The sequence below is a fragment of the Esox lucius genome, chromosome 19 (genome assembly GCF_011004845.1).
Source record: "Esox lucius isolate fEsoLuc1 chromosome 19, fEsoLuc1.pri, whole genome shotgun sequence".
NCBI classification, from domain to species: domain Eukaryota; kingdom Metazoa; phylum Chordata; class Actinopteri; order Esociformes; family Esocidae; genus Esox; species Esox lucius.
In genome coordinates this window covers 41,981,083-42,002,723 of record NC_047587.1, presented here as the reverse complement: position 1 = coordinate 42,002,723, position 21,641 = coordinate 41,981,083, and the positions used below count along the sequence as shown (strand labels likewise).

General features: G+C 39.6%; 1 protein-coding gene across 8 annotated transcripts in view; it reads right to left on the bottom strand.

The window, feature by feature from the left end:
• peak1 (pseudopodium-enriched atypical kinase 1) overlaps positions 1–21,641 on the bottom strand; it is a 176,344-nt gene that overhangs the window by 136,879 nt on the left and 17,824 nt on the right. For 2 of the 8 annotated variants that reach the window (XM_010903077.3, XM_010903076.3), the window contains exon 1: positions 17,732–17,980. The exons of 5 other annotated variants lie outside the window; for them this stretch is intronic. The gene's annotated coding sequence lies outside the window, so the exon portion shown is untranslated. Of the gene's footprint in view, positions 1–17,731; positions 17,981–21,396; positions 21,463–21,641 lie in introns of those variants that run through there. One more of the 8 variants, XM_020056822.2, reaches the window with a different exon arrangement.

Genomic DNA, 21,641 nt, shown 5'->3' with positions numbered 1-21,641 from the left:
AACTCATCAAGACAAAGACCGGGAAGAAGGCTACTTTCAAAACAAGTGAAACAACGTTACAAAATGAAACAAAAACCCAGACCTCACACCAAACAATGTTGAATCTTGCTATACATGTATCTTGTTTCCAAAACATACATTGGAGAAGTAGACACTTCAAAAACTCCACTTCAAACATAAAGTTTATGGCATTTTGCAAACATACTGTCGAGTATTATGTCATACTGCTGAGGAAGACAAGCTGGCCAATCAGTAGTATACGCACAGGACTATTTTCTATGACCATATACAGTAAACACTATTCTGTTGTTGGGCAAGCCCACACCATGTCAAATTATTTAACACAGCATTACCATTCTGGGATGGAAAAATAGATTCATTTAATTAATTTAAAGGTGATTTCATAGAAATCAGGAAACACTGACAGATCCTTGTTGAGTGGTTATCCTGAAGCAAGAGCTCTGCAGCCAAAAAGTAAAACCTTACCAGTTACGAATATTAACAAGACAAAACTGACTCACTCTCATTTGCACTATGAACTTCATCTCTCACCCTCTCTATATGAATTAAATAAACCACACTTATGGTCTGCCACTCTTTCTCTTACTATATCACTAATTTCCTTTTAAACCTTTTCTTTTCTCTCCCACACTCTGATAAGCTAGGCAGGGGTATACAGACAGGAAATAGGAGAGAGTGAAAAACAAATAAAGAAAAAGAAGAGAATAAAAAAAAAAGAACCAAAAAAAAGAAACTGACAATGGCTGAGACTGGGCTCAGACCTTAGAATGGGGGAAGACAAACACCACAGCATTCAATTTGATGCTCCCCTTGGCTTATGCTGCTGTTGTTTAGCCATGGCCACATCAATCTGTGTCAAATTAACGAGCCCCCACATTTGTGTGGGCCAGTGGGTAAAGGGGTACATGTGAACACTTAGTTACTGCTATGATAAGGGTTTTGAATACCATCTCTTGAATGCAAAGATACTCCACAAGAAGAAATGGAGGGCTGTAGCAAAAGTACAATTTCTTTCAGTTAAGTACATTAGACAAATATTATTAGGAATTAATAGTAACTGACAGAAAAAAGTAATGTTAACATTGCTTTAAAACTGCCTGAGGTGATAGAGGGCTTGAAGGAGCGAGGTGAGGTGGAACAGCCTGAACAGGGAAGGGGCTGACGTAACAAGCCTTTGATCTGGTGCTCTAGTGGAGAGCTCAATCTCCCTTTGGGAGAGAAATATGCCCAGCTCAACAGAACACAAACCACAGCCTATATGCATGCTATTAACCTCAACCCACTTCAAACATGCAGTATTTCCCCAGGCTGAATGCCTATGTAACCAAAGCAGCCATCCCTGATCATATCAAAGCTACATCTACAGCATGTATGATATTAAACTCAAAAGAGTTGACTAAGTAAGTGAGAAGCAATCTATACCAGGCTGGTTCTCATACAACATAATTTCTGTTGCCAGTCACTATCTGAAATGAGTCCAAATTAGAGATGGCTTGTCACTGTGCAACAAGAGTCCAGTGGCTCCATCCATCCTTCGAACCTCTGAACCTTCCAGATCCATTAGGATGAGAGAAAAAAATCCTGGGCTTAGCAGTGGAGGGGGCAGACTGTTTGCAGTAGTTTGTGGAGGGTGTCTTTTGGGCCTAGCACGGTTCCTAAGGCGGCAGCAACCCAAAGTTCGCTGTGACCTTTCCAACAGACTGGAGGAAACTTGGCAGCTTGCAGACCACCAAAATTCCCAAAGTTTAACAATCTGTTCTTGGACAGTTCATGCAAAGTTTGTTGCTTTTCCAGCATGACAGAAAGAATGGTTTATTTCCATATTGAATGAGCCTCATTAAAGGAGATTAGAGAACAGTCATCAGTTCACTTAATTCTCCAACATGCGCTCTTGTTTGAGAGCAGTTATCACAGAAGTTCACATAGGGGAATTTTTTTATGAACAGGAAGAATATAAGGATGACTGCTTAGTCACAAAATGACCCTCCACCAATGCCTCAGGCAAGACAAGGATGACAGGAAACAAGTGGAAAAAGACCAAACCCACAAGCCCAGTACACTAGTTTTCCTTGTTTCATTAACATAACAGTGGGGAGACACTGTCTCCGTAGAGATCAATTGCCTTGGTAAGGTGTTTAGAACAATTTATTTTTCCAATTGCCTGGCACTGACACTTGGCAGAGAAAGTCAAAGGATGTGATAGCCAGTCCCTATTAGTCATGATGTCATTACACTTTTACTGTGCCGACACAGAAAAGCAGGGTGAGCAGATCCAAGAACTTGCATCAAATGTAAACAGCATCATTTACTAAATTTAAACCGGATTCTGCAAGAGGGCAGTGAGGGGACCCAAGTAAAAAGTTTGCTGACTCTACCCTTGCTTCTTTGTCAATCTTACTGAATGAAAAGCTGCAACCCAAGGGTTACTTACAGTGCTTCTACCGTCTCTTAACCAGTTTTTAGTTCTTCCTACAATTATCTTAATCTGCTGCTCTCTCCCTACTTCTTAATCCCACTTTCTTGATCTAGGGAGGAAGATATCCTCCTGGATATATAGAGAGGCTGGAACTCAATGTTCAAATCCCAGAGCCAACAAGGTGAAAACATCATGAACTCAACCCTAATTGCACCTGTATGATGCTCTGTATAAAAATGTCTGCTAAGTAACACGTAATATGGCATAGTCGGCAGGGTTGAATACCAATCAAAATTTAAGGTTTTTGTGACATGCATAGATTAGTAGGTGGTGCTGTACGCGTATCTAAATGCTTTAGTACATAGCTCCAATCATGTTAAACTTAAAAAAGAAAACATGGAAAACATGGAATATCAGGACCAGAATGAGAATGGTTTGTATAACATTATTAATGTAAGGCATGTCTCAGGGTGGGCAGTTGGCCAGTGTTCAAATATTTCCAGGAACCCAAAAAAAAGCATTTCTACATTTTCCTTGAGAAGGAAGCCAACAGTGGAAGCATTCTGGGGGGCATGCACAGCACATCAATGGCAGTAATTAAAGTTTGCCGGACTCCCCGGCTCCAGATTAAGTCAAACGTAAAGAGCTCCGCCGGGTTATCCAGCAAGCCAGAGCACCATTAAAAAATCTGTCATTTAAAGAAGGAAAGACAAATGTAAAAAGTACAGATGTAAGGGTGGCTCTCCCATCAATCACAAATCACTTGCCCGGCCCCCTTGACAGGCAATGACGTGTCCACCAGGATGCAATTTAATGATTCAGCCCATACAGCCATTGTATTTTATGCAGTGTACTGATTATACCAGTGTTAAAAATCAGAGAACCTAGAATACATCTACCTACCTGAAATGTGAAACATAGTGTTATTCTATAATGTTTGGCAAATGTCCCCTAAGTATAAGTAATTTTTCCCTCCCTAGATTGAATGACTAAACAAATGCAATGCAGTAATATTAAGCAAATACAATTGTGTATCACTACTGAAAAGAACATCTGCTGAATGGTTGGGGCTTCTAAAAATATTTCCAAATATAACACCATAAGCACCATCAGGGGTAATTTTGACCCATGCGTGTTTTGAATGGGAGGGTGACACACAATGATCGGTAGATGGTGAATTTAGTGCCTATATCCAATGCCAATGACACTATTGGCTCCACAAGAAGGACCTTTGACCAAGAGGCACTTAAAAACAATGTAATGGGGTGTATGCACGTTTGTATAGTCAGGTTAGGAACCAAACCACTGTTGAAAATAGTGAAGTGAGTAATAGCCTTGCAAATGCATATAGATTAAATAACATGTTCAGTCCATTGTGTAATTATCAACAATAGAGATAGGCCTAAAAAAATATTTGAAAGTTAAATAAATTGTGTGGCTAACCTTAAAATATTTTCTAATATTTCTTAAATCACAGTAAGCCTAATAGCAGGCGCCAAAAGTCAGGGTGAAAACATTAGCTATCCAGGCATTATGATAAATTCTAATTATTACTCACCCCACCACATCAACAAAGTGTTTTTTTTCTTATTTCCAATTATTGCATTACATAAAGATCTGGCAATGGGATAAAGATTGTGCCGATAATTAAAATGTAATTCATTGAATTGACAGTTTAATGAATCCACTAAAAGTCTATTAAAAGCATGTTATGAAAGCTATTATGAAAATTGTGTTTGTGTGTACAGAGATTTATATTGCGTGTTTTTAGCAGCACTTGACTTGGGATGAAATGATGTAGGACCAAAACTGCCAAAATAAAATGAATAAATAAATAAATGTAACTAATATATATATATATATATATATATATATATATATGTAAATGTAGTCATAAATGTATTAATCAGTATTATTTCCCTATTAATTTAATTCCTTGATCATTCATTTCTGTATTTATTTATTTGTATATTAATTTCCATAATCTTATATTTCTGTTTTTATTTCCATATTCTTTTATTTCTGGATTTAGTTATTTCTGTATATTTCTGCATTAGCTTGTCCATAAGCTAATGAGGGAGCAGGACTAACAGTCAGATGTAGCAATCAAGCCCAGAGCAGCAGAGAGAATCAGACTGTGAAGATGGTGAGTGCTGTTTTAGATCCTTGGCGCATCCCCATGTTGCCAATCACTATTCCTAGTTTAAGCATGTGCATCCTTTGTGCATATGTGACATGAATGAGGTATCGAAAAACCAAGAGAAGTTTTCAGAAAAACACAATTTTCGCCAAGTGAATAGGCTACCAGTACGCAGCGAGTTTGACCCATTGAAATGGGTTAATTTCAGTGCCAGTGCATAGGACCAGACTGGTAATTTAAGCAATCGTATTTTCCCAGAACTCCTTTTGGTTTGGACCTATGCACTGGCATTGAAATCAATTCGTTATCACCCTCAGAACCCCCCGTGGGAGACCCACAAAGATGCACCGTTTTTATAGCTAAACACTCAGTAGCCTATAGAATACGGAAATAAATATATACAGAAATAAATAAATACAGAAAAAGTAAGGAAATAATATTGATTAATACTTTTATTATGATATTGTTATGTATAAATATATTGATTGATACATTTATTTATAATTTTGGCAGGTTTGGTCCTCCATATGAAATAAGTGCAAGAACTGACAATTCGCACATGGACTATGTTCATCAGTATAGCTAGCCTACGCCTTACAGTAAGGCTTGTAACTAAAAAAGGAACAGTAACACTGTTAGCCTAACATTTCTCCAATATGAAGCCTGCTGCCTGGATTTTTCAATGGTTTTCTCAATCGAGTTGGATCTCTACCCCACATTTTGGGTCAGCATGGATGAATTGGCAAATGTAGGCTACTGATCTACATCAATTGATAAAACCCTTGTTTAATATATTACCGTTATTACGTAAAGATTGTTATATAATAGTGATTATTTCTAAAAGCAAATTAACACATTGTGTAAGGCAATGGGGCAAAGATGGCAGCAATAATTTGATATTCAATAGGCTATAATGGGCTATTGAAACAACAGAGAGAAATTTAAAATTTTATTGATCAACTGAATGGGCAGCGATGTTAGGAAAACTGTATTCAATGTACAGTTTCTTTATCGTTTAGTCCTATAAAGTAGCAAGTCTTTGGCTGGTGCAGGTGAGCGGCTACAGAGTAAGAGCGCTTAAACGATTTGGTTGGTAGCCTATTTCCTTAGTTGAGACTGACAAGTTTGCCATGATATCGGAGTTCTTCTGTACATTTGTGAAAAAACTGTGTTGCTTCTTACAAGCCCAATACGAACAAAACTGTTGATAAACAAATGTTCCCTACCAAAGCACACTGTCAATTCACACATTATATGGCTAATATAATAAACCAGACAAATCTATCATAAAGTTCTGTATTTCCGCTGTTGAATGCTCTTCCCTGTCTGGGAAAAGACAATAGCAGGCCAGCTGGGCAGCGTTTATCCGAAAATGTCATTATATGTCTGATGGAACCTTTCTTGGGGAAAGGAAGAAGTGTAACCACAGACAATTTCTTCACCTCCTTGCCATTGACAGGCAATCTTTTGGCAAACAAAACCACAATTGTTGGCACAATGAATAAATCACCCGAGAGATGCCACCTTCTAAACAGGCACAGTCTGAAAAACATCCAACAAAAGTTCTGAAGGCAGGGAACGCAACCCTTACGATTAAAGAAAGATGTATGCATTGGAAATGGAACTGACAGTGATGCAAAGAAACTGAAACCTGAAAATATTGGCCTTTGCAACAGCACTAAGTGTGGTGTTGATGTTATGGACCCAGATAGCACAGTTGTATTCGGTACAGGTAGGGAGTCGCCGATGGCCAGTTGCAGTGTTTTACAACATTTTAGCCCAGGCTGGCATCAATGCACATACTTTGTACAAACAGTGCATGAACACAACTATAAGCAGAAGGTGTTTATTTTTGAGTTGGTTAAAAAGAATTAAGGATGCCGGTCAAGCAACGCCTTTTGACACTCCTTCCCCAACAACGAAAAGGAAAGGTCAGTTTGGTATATGTGCAGGGAAAGAAACAAATTATATCTGTCAAACATGCAAGCGACTTGTTTTTGGTAAATGCACTCAAACGGTCATTAAATTTGGCATTGGTTGGGCATTTATAATGAAACACGCAGACCACATTTGTTTTTCAATGATATTGTAGTTATGTGAAAAGAGAAATGTAGCCTAAAAACATCTTCTCCTTATTGACACTGGACCGTGGTGTTGGGATTTTTTTTACCAGTTTTACTTGAAATGTATCAAAAGTCTGCATTGAATGTTGACAGAGCTATGGTAATTAGTGGGAGGGTGGGGGTCACGGCCAATTGCTGGCAGTACAATCCGGTTGTTTCCCTAATGTGTGACTCGATCGCCTTTTCACATTGTCTGCAAAGACTATTAGTTTGCTGATATGAAACTTGAAGCATGACATTTTTCCATTATATCTGAGATATTGCTAAAGGGTTAGATTGGAATTAAAGATATCATATTTCAAAGCTGGACAAGCTTTTTTTCCATTCTCTGTTTAGCCTATTTTTTTTTTCTATATAATTAACTTTTTTATAAACGGTCAAATTCTACAACTTGTGTATTTATTGTATTGTGCTTACAGAAACAGTTATCGTCACCTATATTGATAGCAATTGGATCACTTTCATTCACGAATGGCTAATAAGCTGTTAAAACGGCCAGTGGCAAAAACCATACAATTCATAGAAGCTATTTGTGGTGGAGGTAAACTTAATAAGAAACGTTAATCAGTTCAACACAATGCGTAATGGTGTCTAGCGAAATATGACTGGCTAATAAGCTTTTAAAACGGCCAGCGGCAAAAGTCATACAGTTCATACATGCTTTTTGTGGTGGAGGTAAATTTAATAAGAAATGTTACTCAGTTTAACACCATGCTTAATGGTGTCTAGCGACATATTGGAACTTAGTAATGTTAGTAATGTTAATGATCTAATGTTGAAATGCTATACCAACTCTTCACAGATGTATAGCTCTGTGGTGTAGTGGTTAAAGACAGTCTCTTACATGGGAGACCTGGGTTTGAATCCAGGGAGGGTAACAACAGTCATCACTTTTATTGCGGCCCGGCTGAACTAAGCTTACCTGGTTTTTTGTTTAGGCTTATCTCTACATGCATTTGCAAGGCTATAATTCACCTTTCCCTTTTCAGTTTCACTTTTGGTCCCTAACCAGCCATACTAGCAGTGTATGTTTTTACACATGCACACACACAGACACACACATTCAGACTAATCAATATTACCAAAACATTGCGCCATCTGGTGGCAAATAAGCTATTGTTAAGCACCACCTAATGACAGAAAGGGAGAATTACAGCTTTAAAAATGTTATAAAAATGTCGGATAGCGCATCTGGCCGAAATTTGTGCAAAATAGCTTAAAATTCGCTTTTCTAGTGGTTATTGTAATATAAAAAAATAGTGGGGAATAAAGTATGCATGTCTAGACGAATTAAGTTTATCAAGTGCCGCAAAAAAATTTTTTTTAAGTACCTCTGGGTCAAGTTTACCCCTTCCGGAGCTTCTAATGTTAAAGCATACAACTTGAGCTAATAGCCCCTCATCTGTCCAAAAAACTAATATCTTAGATACTGAACAGAGGCAATTTACAGAGGGATGAGTGGCAATGCAGGTGGAAGACAGCTTTTACTCAAACTTGATAGAACTTAAATATTTTTTCTACCTGACAAAAAGTAACCCCTTACAAACCATCATAACTTCCCTCTGAGATGGTAGATAGCTTATGTAATTTAGCAGTTCTAAGGTTGATCTTATGGAGTCTTCTGGATTCTTTTTCACAATGTTCCCCCATGGGAAATAAACCCACAACTCTGGGATTTGCAAGCGCCATAAATGACCACCTATTCTTGGCCGTGCCAGTGAAGGTGGACAGGCCACGGTGTAACATATCTGCTAGACCACAACGTGTTGCATCACGTCAATGTGTCTCATTATTTCAATCGAATGAACACATGGGTCAGCTATCGAGAGCCAGTACTTGGCCACCACTGAACCCGACTACTGCCGTCAGACACTGCACAGACAGTATAACAGGCTTTGTTGATTTTAAATGTTTTCCCCTGGCTATAGTGTAGCAGAGCCATAAGCGATGGGTGTGCACAAGTACAATTGCTGCCTGCTTTCCATCACCGGAATATCCAAAAATAGAATATGTACACAGTCTGTTGACATATAGCCTCTCTCAGCAGTGGCAATGTGCGACCCAGCCTCTTTCCCTAATTCCCACCCACTGACAGTGTCAGCTGCTTATTTTTCCAGGCAAGCAAACTCGCCTGTTATGCTACAGGCAAAAAAGAAGGTGCGCTGGGATCTTTCAAAGTGGTGCGTCCTTGTCACGCATCAGCGGTGGTCATCTCCCGTGGGGGGGGGCACTGGCACAAAGCTGACCACCAGAGCAGGAAACATGCCTCTTGCATTCCACAGTCTGTTAGATACACGTTGGCCTACACAGATGCTCACCCGGGAACGCACAGAATACACTCTCGCAGGCTTTGACTTGAACTGTCACAGTGTGTATGCAACTCCCTGGGGGGTTCTTATTTCCGTTAAATGCCCAACATGCCCTGTGTAGCCAAATAAAGGGATTTTGGCTTAGGTGTGCTGTTCTGACTACAGAGACAAGGCCCAGAGAAATGTCAAGATCACTAAGTAACGTCAGCTGTAATAAGTCCTGTTGTGGCAGGTGGATCCATCGAATCATTGGTTTCTGCTTCACACATAAATACAAGTACAAAAAACATGGAGAAATATGGAGTAGAATCATTCCATCAACTACCAGCAGTTAGTAGAAGAAAGTAGGCAGGAAACTGTCAGAAACAACACAGACTTAACTAGGTCCAATGAAGCATGAGGACAAATCATATAGTATGGCATTAACAAATCAACACCAAGACATGTTGAGGAAAAAAAATACAAAATGATGACCAAGTCTAAATGAGGAATTCTAACGTATTTAATGTAAAGAGCATCTAATCACCCTGTGGCAAAAGCTAGGGGCATTGCTGAAAAAAAAAATATTCAAGCCTGAGGGGCAAAGTATAATGAACCAAGGCCTGGGGAATCAGTACACCAAAATATTCTGCTTCATTTTGTTTTTTCCAGCCTGTGTGCAATGTGTTTGTGCTCCCCTGGCTTTACCTGGACCGATCTGCAACTTTTCCCGCCATTCAACACCAACCAGGTTCAGACTAGCTGTCCTCCCTCCGGTGCTTCATAGCGGTCTCCTTACAAAACCTCCTGTCCAGGAATGAGTCAATAGGCCAGACCATCAGTTCCTGCCACCTCTCCTCAGGCTAAGACGCTATACTCTGAAAGGACTTAGACCCCTGCCATGCTTCCCTCACTATGTCGTCAGATGTCACTTAGATGTGACATGGCTAGCACCGGAAACGAAAAACAGGAATAATCTAAGTGGCAGTGGTGTGATGATCCACAAGCTGGAAGTGTTTCTTCTTTGGGCATTTCGACTATCATGTGATGCAGTTATGTGTCATGTCATGATGGATAAGCACTTACACAACCAGGGGGTTGTCATTGAACCGCAAATAACAGTGGCGTGGCATGTGCTAATACTGCTTGTCAGATAATTTTGTGGAATGTGATATGCCCATTCTGTGACTGAGGGGGGGTCCATTTGAGTCTGGAGTAATTAAATGCTAAAATGGACCCCAGGAAAAGAAGCTGCTCCTTCTAGAACTAGCTAATGGAGATCCTTGTAAAATACGAAATCTTCAACCAGTTGACCTAAAATGTGTATCTTATTCTTTTTTTCATAGTTACTATAGCAACGAGATGAGGTCACTCACCCAAATTTGTGAAATGCTGCTTTATAGAGGCCAAGCTCAACTCTTCACAGCTACAGCAATAACTACATACAATACAACATATACATTCAACATATACATTAGGGTGCATCAAAAAACACAATTCTTGAGTGGACAGTGTCATATTCAGAGTATAGATGTCTCATGTTTATTGAGAGTAGGATTGTAGTTGTTACAGTAAATTAACATTTTAAATACAAGTATATTTGCAAGCACAGCTAGCTACTCTGGTAGTGATGTAACAGTAAGTTATGATGAAGTTAAACTATGTACAACTAAAATTTGAGGCTTATGTAAGAATGGTTTATCATAATTGAGTGATATTAAGTATGGTAAGATATGATTTTAAACAATATCCTTGAGCTTGTATCCTTTTCATTCTTAGGCACTGCACAACACAACCCACCCCAGGATCCAGCTCTCCTAAGATGCGGCCCTCACCAACTGGTCCCTGCCAGACTAACAGTCGCAGCCTGATCTTTGGTCTGGGCCCCAGCATCACCAGTGAGGATGGCATCATATCTTTCGCTGCATGCTTGCCAAGAAACCTGGTGCAAATGGAGCGTTGTCGCAGATCGAGACAGCCAAGGTTGTCCTGGAGCAGGTGTGGCCATTTTACAAGAAAGCCAACATCCCAATGATGAGCGACAAGCGTGCATGCCACAATATGGTAGACTTAGTCAATGCTAACAACAATCTCCCAGGCCAAGCACTCCAGTGAGACTACAGTTAAACAATTGGAGAAAATGGGGTGCAGACTTGATGCCACATTTCCGTTGTGGCCTCCAAAAGTTGAAAAGCTGATTGATAACCGAGAAGACCTAGCTTTCTTGGCCAGCATGAAGACTGACAGAGTGGCCACATTTGGTGTATTGGACAAAAAGCTCCAGCTCAAGGTGAAGCAGCGAGAGGAGCGTCAAGCTGCCGCAGCAGCCAGGCAGTTCCACTGTGAAAAGGAGCTGGAGGAGATGACGGCAATGTCCAGCTTGAAGTCGGAGAGTGATGAAGAGTCAGAGGAGGATACTAACACAGTCTATCCACCATCTGAGGGCAAACCATCCCACAAGCATAAGAAGACTGGAACAAACATCTTCATTCCACATGACATCCTTAGCCGACCAAGTGTCGTGTCACTGGCTATAAGGTTGAAGATGTCACCAATGCAACAGGCTGCCTTCACGCATGGCCTTTTTGCAGAGTCAGGCGGTGAATGTACACATCTCTCTGCATCTTACGCAACAGCTGACCGATAATAATGTCAATAAAGTCAATTAAACTTTATATGTGTGTTCGACATCCATCACTGCTGCACAAAATTCCGGGTATGGCCATGTGAACATGTCCCATTGACCTCCATTCATTTTGTCTATAGGACAAAGTTGAATTCTGAGAAATGCCCAAGTTGCCCAAAGGGCAAACAAACAACTTTCACTTTCATAACCCTATAGAACATGTTACTGTATAAAAGTTCACTGTACTCAACATTTCCAGGTCAACCTTTTGGCAATTATACCAAACATTGCAATGATTATGGTCATAATACTTCTTTTGTATTGTCATACACTGTATTTTGTCAGTTCAAGTGACACATGATGGTCATAATGCTACAATGACATTTTCAAAAACTGCATTTTCTCAGTTCAAGTAAACTGACAACGTTTAGTTATTTATTCAAAATAAAATGACAGGACGGTCACGGCACATGACTTTCTATAGAATATAAAATCTACACTAACATCAATTGCATCACTAGGATGGTCTCCTTTTGTCTAAAGTTTAGGTAATGTGTGTATACACACACACACTTAGAAATGTCCTTGATTTCTAAATAAAAGGGCCAGAAACAAACCGAAATAAAGAACTTTTTTCTGAAACTCGTCAGTCTATTCTTGCTCTGAGAAATGAAGGCTATTGCATGTGGGAAAATGCCAAGAAACTGATGATCCCATACAATGTTGTGTACTACTCCCTTCACAGAACAGGGCAAACTATCTCTAACCAGAATAGAAAGAGGAGTGGGACAACTGAGCAATACAACAAATACAGTAGTGTCAAGTTTGAAAAAACAGGTGGTCGAAGGAACACAGATACAAGACAAAAAGTGTTATGGACAGAAAAATGGACAGGTGTTTGGATCACAATGAACATTCATGAGACACAGACCAATTGAAAAGATGATGGAGGAGTGCTTGATGCCATCTGCCAAGCATGGTGGAAGCAATGTGATAGTATGGGGGTGCTTTGGTGGTGGTGAAGTGGGAGATTTGTACAGGGTAAAAGGGATCTTGAAGAAAGAAGGCCCTCCATTTTGCAATGCCATGCCATACCCTTTGGACAGCACTTGATTAGAGACAATTTCCTCCTAGAACAGGAAAATGATCAAAAGCACAGTGCCCAACTATGCAATAACTGTTTAGGGAAGAAGCAGACAGCTGGTTTTCTGTCTATAATGGAGTGGCCAGCACAGTCACCAGATCTCAACCCTATTGCGCTGTTGTAGAAGCAGAATGACCTGATGGTACATAAGATGTGCCCATCAAGCTAATCCAACCTGTAGATGGTGCTTCAGGAAGTGTGGGGTGAAATCTCTTCAGATTACCGAAACAATTTGACAACTTGAATGCCAAATGTCAGCAAGGCTGAAAAAGCTGCAAATGTTTGCTGCACTGCATGCATCCTAGTTAACATAATTAGCTGTACACACGGTATTAAACAGGCTACTGTTTGCTGCTAACATACAGCCTATAGCTTTAAATATCGAATAAGTAAATGTTTCTGTGTTTATTGGAAATCAAAGGCAGCTACATATTTACCACCTATGAAAAAAATCTAACACACTTCGAAGGCGCGCTCCTTCCACTGTGCTGACAGACTATGCGCCAACCATCGATACAACTTCAACGATACGTTTACATATGGGCCTCAAACTAAGCCCACATTTGCCGCTCTGCCTGGATGGCTAGTCAACAAGAATGTAAACTGTTCGATAAATTGTTATTTTCTGAATCTGCTAGGTGGCTTACTACCAACAGTACTGTAGTAAAGTTAACTTGCAAATAGCTAAGTTAGCCAGCACTGTACACTTGTTATGTTGCTTTTATCTGGCTATATGTTAACTTGTATGAATATCCAGAATATCTTAAAAGGGTAATACTGCTAGCTACAGGTAAGCTAGATAATAATCTTGGAGAAAAATACCATAAGCTTATTTGCTTACCTTACCAATTACTTACTGCCAGCAAGGAGCAAACGAAAAATAAAATGAATTAACTGAACGAGCAATTGCAATGGTCAATACAAATTGACATAAGCTACAGCTCAATACAAACTCAGAGCTTGGTCAATATACCGGTCCTTCGATTGCAGGTTGAAATGAAATTGAGTTAACCCTAAAATACCTGGAAAAGGTTTACTCTGTTTAGCACTGGTCAATAAAACAGCTTTGAAAATACCCAACTGCTTTTCTTCCCACAAGTGCTAGTGAGAGTTTTCTGGTTCCTTAAAGGGGTGCAAAAAAGAGGCAGATTGGGAAACACTGTGTTAGGCCTACTCCATTCTTACTAAAAAGAAAGTTAGTAAAACCATACAGGGTGCATCGATTTGTCCTCTAAATGCAACCTTGTTTAAATAACTCTTTGCACAGGGTTCAATATAGGCTTCTTCAAAATAAATAACTAGAACACTATATAAAGGGTTCTACCAAGAACCATTTTATAATCAAAATTTACTTCTGCCTTATCTTCACTTAGATCAGGGGCATGGTCATTGCACTGTACCCACTTGAACCAAATGTTTTGAAATCACCCAGTGTTCCTTACCAAGTAGGCCATACTCCTTGTTTCACATAAAAATGTTAGCCTACATTATATAAAAAGTATATCATTATATAAAAATAGGAATTATATTAATGAGATTATATACTCTAATATTTGTTTTTAATTAAAAGTATATTCATTCATCAAATGTAATATCCGGAAATCTAGAACCGTGAAAGATGTTCCCTGTTTTGCTGATTGATCCCGGTAATTGATGGGTACAGACCATCTTTTGCAAACAAAGCTATCTGAATGGACATGTTAGCTATTTGTCACAGGAGAAGCATCATTACTATAATCATACAAACCAGATAGGCCTATCACCTAGCTGTACATGGCCTTTTGTTGGTCATTAGTCACATAGAGGATGTCAATCAATCAATCAAATGTATTTATAAAGCCCTTTTTACATCAGCAGTTGTCACAAAGTGCTTTTACAAAACACCACCCCTTAAACCCCACGGAGCAAACAACAGTAGTGTTTAATTTCAGTGGCTAAGAAAAACTCCCTAAGAAGGCTGAAATGTAGGAAGAAACCTAGAGAGGAACCAGGCTCAGAAGGGTGACCTTTTCTGGCTGTGCCGGGTGAACATATTAAGAGTACAAATTGTAATAATGAATAAATGCATGTGGGCTGAGTCCTGAGTCTATTTAAACTTAGTTCAGGTCGGAAGCATGAGCAGATGGACAAGGACAGGGACAACATGTGGGGGGGGGGGGGGGGCAGTCAGCAGAGTGGCAGCTGAAATCGTCAGGTTTTGTCTTGATCTGCAACACAACCAGGAATACTTTGGACAGGGACAGCAACAAGTATTTCAAGCCTGGTACTCTTCAGGTGTGGGCAAAGACCTCATGTTGTCCTAAGTTTAAAACGTCAGGTTCAGGGAAAACTTAGAAAATACATTCCATAGATCTACAAGGACTTATACTGAAGGAGAACTGACCCTACTCCCCCAGCACAATAATGTAGAAGCGTAAGACCTTGGGGCTGAGACAGGGGGGTCCAGTGACACTGTGGCCCTACCCGGGGGAGGCCCCGGACAGGGCCCAACAGGCAGGAAATCAATCCACCCACACTGCCAAGCATCAACCAAAGGGACCTCCACCAATAAGACATAAGGATCTCTTATTATTGATCATTGTTCACAAAGATGATCTCATATCCTGCTCCTAAAATCTACTAGTGCTGGCATCCTATTCATGAGAAACAAAGCATTGGGGAAGGTGGAAAAACTACAGTTTATGAAAATGTCATGATAGCATTATGACCAACCCTGTGTCTCTTTATTTGATGTTTATGACGATACAAAAGACGCATTATGACCATAATCATTGGAACCAGATAGATCTATCACCTATCTGTACATGCCCATATGATGGTCAGTAATCACAAAGAGTATGTCATGTCCTGCTCCTAATTATGCATCCTAGTCAAGAGAAACATTGCATTGGGGAAGGTAAATATCTGACATTACTTCATGCATAATTATTTTGATACAGTGGGGAGAACAAATATTTGATACACAGGTTTTACTATTTACAAAGCATGTAGAAGTCTGTAGTCTCCAGGAACAGGATTGAGCAGTCCTGTACTTAACAGTACATACTTTACCATTACTGGGGCCAATTTCAGGAATTGTACTAACCAACTCTGCGACCTGCCAGAGACAGGTGTATTTAACCTGAAATCTTGTGAAACACCTTAACTGCAGACAGCTAGACTCCATTCAACTAATTACATGACTTCTGAAGACAATTGGTTGCGCCACAGCACATTCGCATGCTTCTTAACAAAGGTTGTGAATACATATACAATCAATTATTTTCTGTTTTATATTTGTAATGTATTTAGAACAATTTGCAGATATGTCTTCATATTGACACTGTGGACCTTTGTGTGTTTAACAGTGGCAACAATTCTGGATACTTCTAAATACTTCTATATTCTGGAAATTCTAATACTTTTGAGAGCCACATGCAGTGAGGAGAACAAGTATTTGATACACTGCCGATTTTGCAGGTTTCCTACTTACAAAGCAGGTAGAGGTCTGTCATTTTTATCATAGGTACACTTCAACTGTGAGAGACGGAATCTAAAACAAAAATCCAGAAAATCACATTGTATGATTTTTAAATAATTAATTAGCATTTTATTGCATGACATAAGTATTTGATCACCTACCAACCAGTAAGAATTCCATCTCTCAAAGGCCTGTTAGTTTTTCTTTAAGAAGCCCTCCTGTTCTCCACTCATTACCTGTATTAACTGCACTTCTCCACAACGGCCAAGACTAGAGAGCTGTGTAAAGACATCAGGGACAAAATTGATCTGCACAAGGCTGGGATGGGCTACAGGACAATAGGCAAGCAGCTTGGTGAGAAGGCAACAACTGGCACAATTATTAGAAAATGGAAGAAGTTCAAGATGACAGTCAATCTCCCTCGATCTGGGGCTCCATGCAAGATCTCACCTCGTGGGGCATCAATGATCATGAGGAAGGTGAGGGATCAGCCCAGAACTACACGGCAGGACCTGGTCAATGACCTGAAGAGAGCTGGGACCACAGTCTCAAAGAAAACCATTAGTAACACACTACGCCGTCATGGATTAAAATCTTGCAGCGCACGCAAGGTCCCCCTGCTCAAGCCAGCGCATGTCCAGGTCTTTGGAGGGAGCTGAAAGTCTGTATTGCCCAGCGTCAGCCCCGAAACTGAAGGATCTGGAGAAGGTCTGTATGAAGGAGTGGGCCAAAATCCCTGCTGCAGTGTGTGCAAACCTGGTCAAGAACTACAGGAGACATATGATCTCTGTAAATGCAAACAAAGGTTTTCTAAAGGTTTTCTAATACTTATGTCATGCAATAAAATGCTAATTAATTATTTAAAAATCGTACAATGTGATTTTCTGGATTTTTGTTTTAGATTCCGTCACTCACAGTTGAGGAGTACCTATGATAAAAATTACAGACTTCTCCATTCTTTGTAAGTGGGAAAACCTGCAAAATCAGCAGTGTATGAAATACTTGTTCTCCCCACTGTATATAGCATTCATGATGAAATGTAATATAAAAATATTGTTCATAAGAAGACTGGTGTTACAGAATGGTTTGTTATGTTGTGACAGACTTGCATAGGTGTCATAACCAGTCATAAAAAAACGCAAAATATATGTCATAATATTTCAAAATATGTCATTACAGTGTTGTGTCCATGTTATGACAGGATATGACATGTTATGTCAGCTGAGATGACACATTATGACAGTTATGTCATAATGACACTACACTTCAAGTAAAGTGTTACCAAAAAGACTGCCGGTGTCCAGACAGAGACAGCGTGCATTAGTTTGCATCGCTTGTCAAAGACAACAACACTCCTTTCAAAGGCTGCTCATTACTGTGGTATTAGCAGGTCAACTCCTTATTGGGGAGACATTAGCTCATTAGGAAATTGAAGACCGTGTTTCAATGCCCTCAAATGAAAGCTAAAGGGATTGAATGGCTGCCCAAAACATTAAACAAATAGGTAGCTCACCGTCAACTTGAATCCTCTATGGCTAGCAGTTTTAAGATGTGATTCAGAGGCCCCCTCCAAAGATTCGGACTCTCGAGCAAGTATGGGACAGGAGAAAAAAGGGGTGAATACAATTCGGATCTTAAGTATCATAATTCTGGAATGCAAGTGATTCACACCCAGTTTCCCTTGGGAAAGAATTTGTACACAACAATCAAGCATAAACTTTTGCTGTAACCAATGCAAGATGTAAAGAAGAACATACCTGTCATTTTGAGGGAGTTAAGAGAGTCATGGTGACCTAGATAACTGAGAAATGGAAAGTTTTACACATTTCCAAAAGCAGGAGCAGTCATTAAAAACAGGAGTCAATTGGATTGAACCAACATACTTTCACTGAGCTGGGTGCATGGATGTGATAAAGAGGGCATTTTTTCCAAAATACCTCATACATCCCTGTCACACTGGAGTTGAAAATCCTTGACAATTTCTCAAGTCAAGTGAAGGAATTGTGATTCACAGGAAAACATCTACACAGTATCTGCGCCTGATACAATCTCCTGAAAAATCCAGCAGTTCCATTTGAATGAAGCGAGCCCAGAGACAATGCTTAATGACATGTTCAGTTAAATCTTGGCTTAGGAGGTTGTTTTTCCACTGGCTTCGGGATTGCTGACCTTAACCTGACAGACAAAACACACATATAAACATGTCGTAAACAGCACCCTGTGACTAATGTGAGTGTATGCGATTGCATTGAGGCATGTTAGAACCTCCTATCCATTCCATCTAATCTCCCCTTAGTAGGAATTGGGTCACATTCAGTTAGGGTAAAGGGGCAAACAGCAGCAAGGTATGTGTCTGAGACTTTAACTTCTCTGTACATAGCAGGTTATGTTTAGATGTGAGCTTAGGTAAGACTACAATCTGAGAGGGGTTTCGGTCAAAACACGGGCACAAGTTAACTTCATTTGCCTTGCACAGTTGCCATGGTGAAACAGACTTAGGCTAATATTTCCTTAGTCAACTAAACAAACCAGAGAGTTAAATGTATTTTATAAAGCCCTTTGTACATTAGCACAAAGTGCTTACACAGCCAACCTAATACTCCAACGTGCAACCAATAATAAGTTAACACACAATTATTTAAAATAGGCCCAGGGCATAGAGAATTACTAAGAAATGGGTAACTGAATGTGAAATAAACATCACAACTAGGTTGTGTGTGTGTGTACAAAAAATAGCTGACTGAAGACAGGATTTGTGGGCATTTATCCAGTAGAAGGGGCTACAGTAAACAATGACAGTTATGCAAACTTCTATGACCATCAATGCCCTTGGATAGGCCGTTGAGTGGAACATTGCTATTTTCAAATCACCATACTCATATCTCAATAGTCAGTCAATTACAATAAAAGTGATTATCTGCCATTTCTTCATTCATTTTTGGCCTTAGGAATTAATTACATTAACACTAAGAATGCCAAATGCCTATGACAATTTTGTTTGTAATTAAAATAAAATTGCCAGTTTGAAAGCAACACCCTCCTCCTTCCATGGCTTTTCCTTAATAAGCGTATATTCCATTGTTCCATTGTCAGAATTCTAAACTCACAAAATAGAAAATACTATTTACCTGTTTTTTACGCTGTTTTCCAACTTAATCTGCCAATAGTCTAGGCAACTATACCCAGGCAGCCGCTAATGGTACCCAGGCGCTAATCACCCCTCACTAAATGCATGACGTCAATGGATCAATGCACGATACTCCCAGAAGAATGATAGAGCCTTGGTTGAATTTGAATGAATTTACAAGATTTACATGACCATTCAACAATTTCATTTGGCTATTATTTGAAATATAATACCAACGATATAGGCTACTTGACAATTCAACATATGTATCACAGATTACCGTTTTTCAATAGCAGATTCAGCGTTTTGTGTAGGCTATTTCATCAAATGTAAATCTAAAATGTTTTCTCTGTTTGTTTTATTCAAGATTAAGATTCTACAAATGTATTACGCTAAATAATTATTCACCAAAGGAAATACCAGTGATCATCAATTATCAATTCAGCAAACGTATCGCACGTTACTGTATTGCATGTTACAAGCCCCAAACTTGTCTTCGTACTCCTCACCTGGTTGCCGCCACACACGCTTGACACCATCTGAACCAAATAAGTTTATCTTGGTCTCATAAGACCACAGGACATGGTTCCAGTAATCCATGTCCTTAGTCTGCTTGTCTTCAGCAAACTGTTTGTGGGCTTTCTTGTGCATCATATTCAGAAGAGGCTTCCTTCTGGGACAACAGCCATGCAGACCAATTTGATGCTGTGTGTGGCGTATGGTCTGAGCACTGACAGGCTGACCCCCCACCCCTTCAACCTCTGTAGCAATGTTGGCAGCACTCATACGTCTATTTCCCAAAGACGACCTCTGGATATGACGCTGAGCACGTGCACTCAACTTCTTTAGTCGACCATGGCAAGGCCTTTTCTGAGTGGAACCTGAGTTGTCACATGAAAAGATATAATCAAATATTTACAAAACTGTGAGGGGTGTACTCACTTTTGTGACATACTGTACATTGATGGGCGGTTAATGTAGTGGTTTATGGAATGCCATTTAAGTCAATATTAAATAAATAAATATGGCTCCCAAAAATCTTCTCAGAATTATTGAGCGAGGTTGCCAACCGCCTCGACGGGATGGTGACGCGGTATGGGCTAAAATTCAGGACATCCTGGCTTGCACATCCATTTGATTCAAGTAAGAGCTTTAGGTAAAGTTGCTTTGTAAAGTGAACATCACTACTTTCGTATTATATGTATGTTAGCTATAAATATGCTTGTTTTTGTAAACCAAATTATCATGACGACACTGTGGACACGAGTGTCTGCAAAACGTTAGATAGCTAGCAACAGTCCTAATGTAGTTACTTGTGTGTTGAGGTAGATCTATTCTATTTGCTAAATAACAGTTCAGTAACCTCATGTTTGCTAGGTTAGTCTCATACCTAAGCGTTAGTAATAACAAATGCTACCAGTAACGTGTATCTTGTTAGTTAATCAAGGTAAACATCTGCAACCATAGCTACCAATAAATCATGTATTTATTACATTTAGTCATAATGTCCAGCAGAACAGGTAGCCTAACCTCCAACCCTTCTGAATAAGCTATGGAAGCTGACCATGTAAGGTTAGTTCACACAAAATGTATGTACTGATTTTATTATAAAGGTTGTCTTGTGGGAGAGATCAGGATGTCAGGCCAGACTCTAATTCACTTTCAACAGATGTGTTTCTAAGGCAGAAGTAAAAAAAGGGCATTGACTTTGATTTTCCCTTAGCTATAACTGTGGAGCATATGATTAGGTGAATATTAGTGAATGGAAGCATGGAAAACTGAAAAAGCACTGTCTATATGTCTATGGACGTTCTTCGCATCCCATGGCTGGCTTTTGCCTCTGAAGCTAAGCTAAGTCGGGCCTGGTCGGTCCTGGGGTGGGAGACTACATGTTGCTTAAGTGTCCTGCACAGGGTGCTGTGATTTGGATTGGATATTAAATGGGTATCCAGACTGTTTGTGGTCACCACAGGTCCCATGTCACTGTAAGAGAATGGGTGTTTACCGGTGTGATGGCAATATGTAATATCATAAAATCATGGCTACCTTACCATCGCCAGCATCCAATTGGTCCATCTTCTCTCTTTCCTCTGTATAAGTTCCCCCAGGCTGATGCTCTAAATTAGAATGTTACAGAAAATAGGGCTAGATAAAATAAAAATCTCACCTACTTATCAAAAAATCTTTCAACCATCTATCTTAATTGCTCTATTTCTCTTTACTGTTTCTCTTTACAGATTAGGCCCATAACAACGGTACTGGGGCTGAAATATGTTAACAAAACAATATTTCCGCT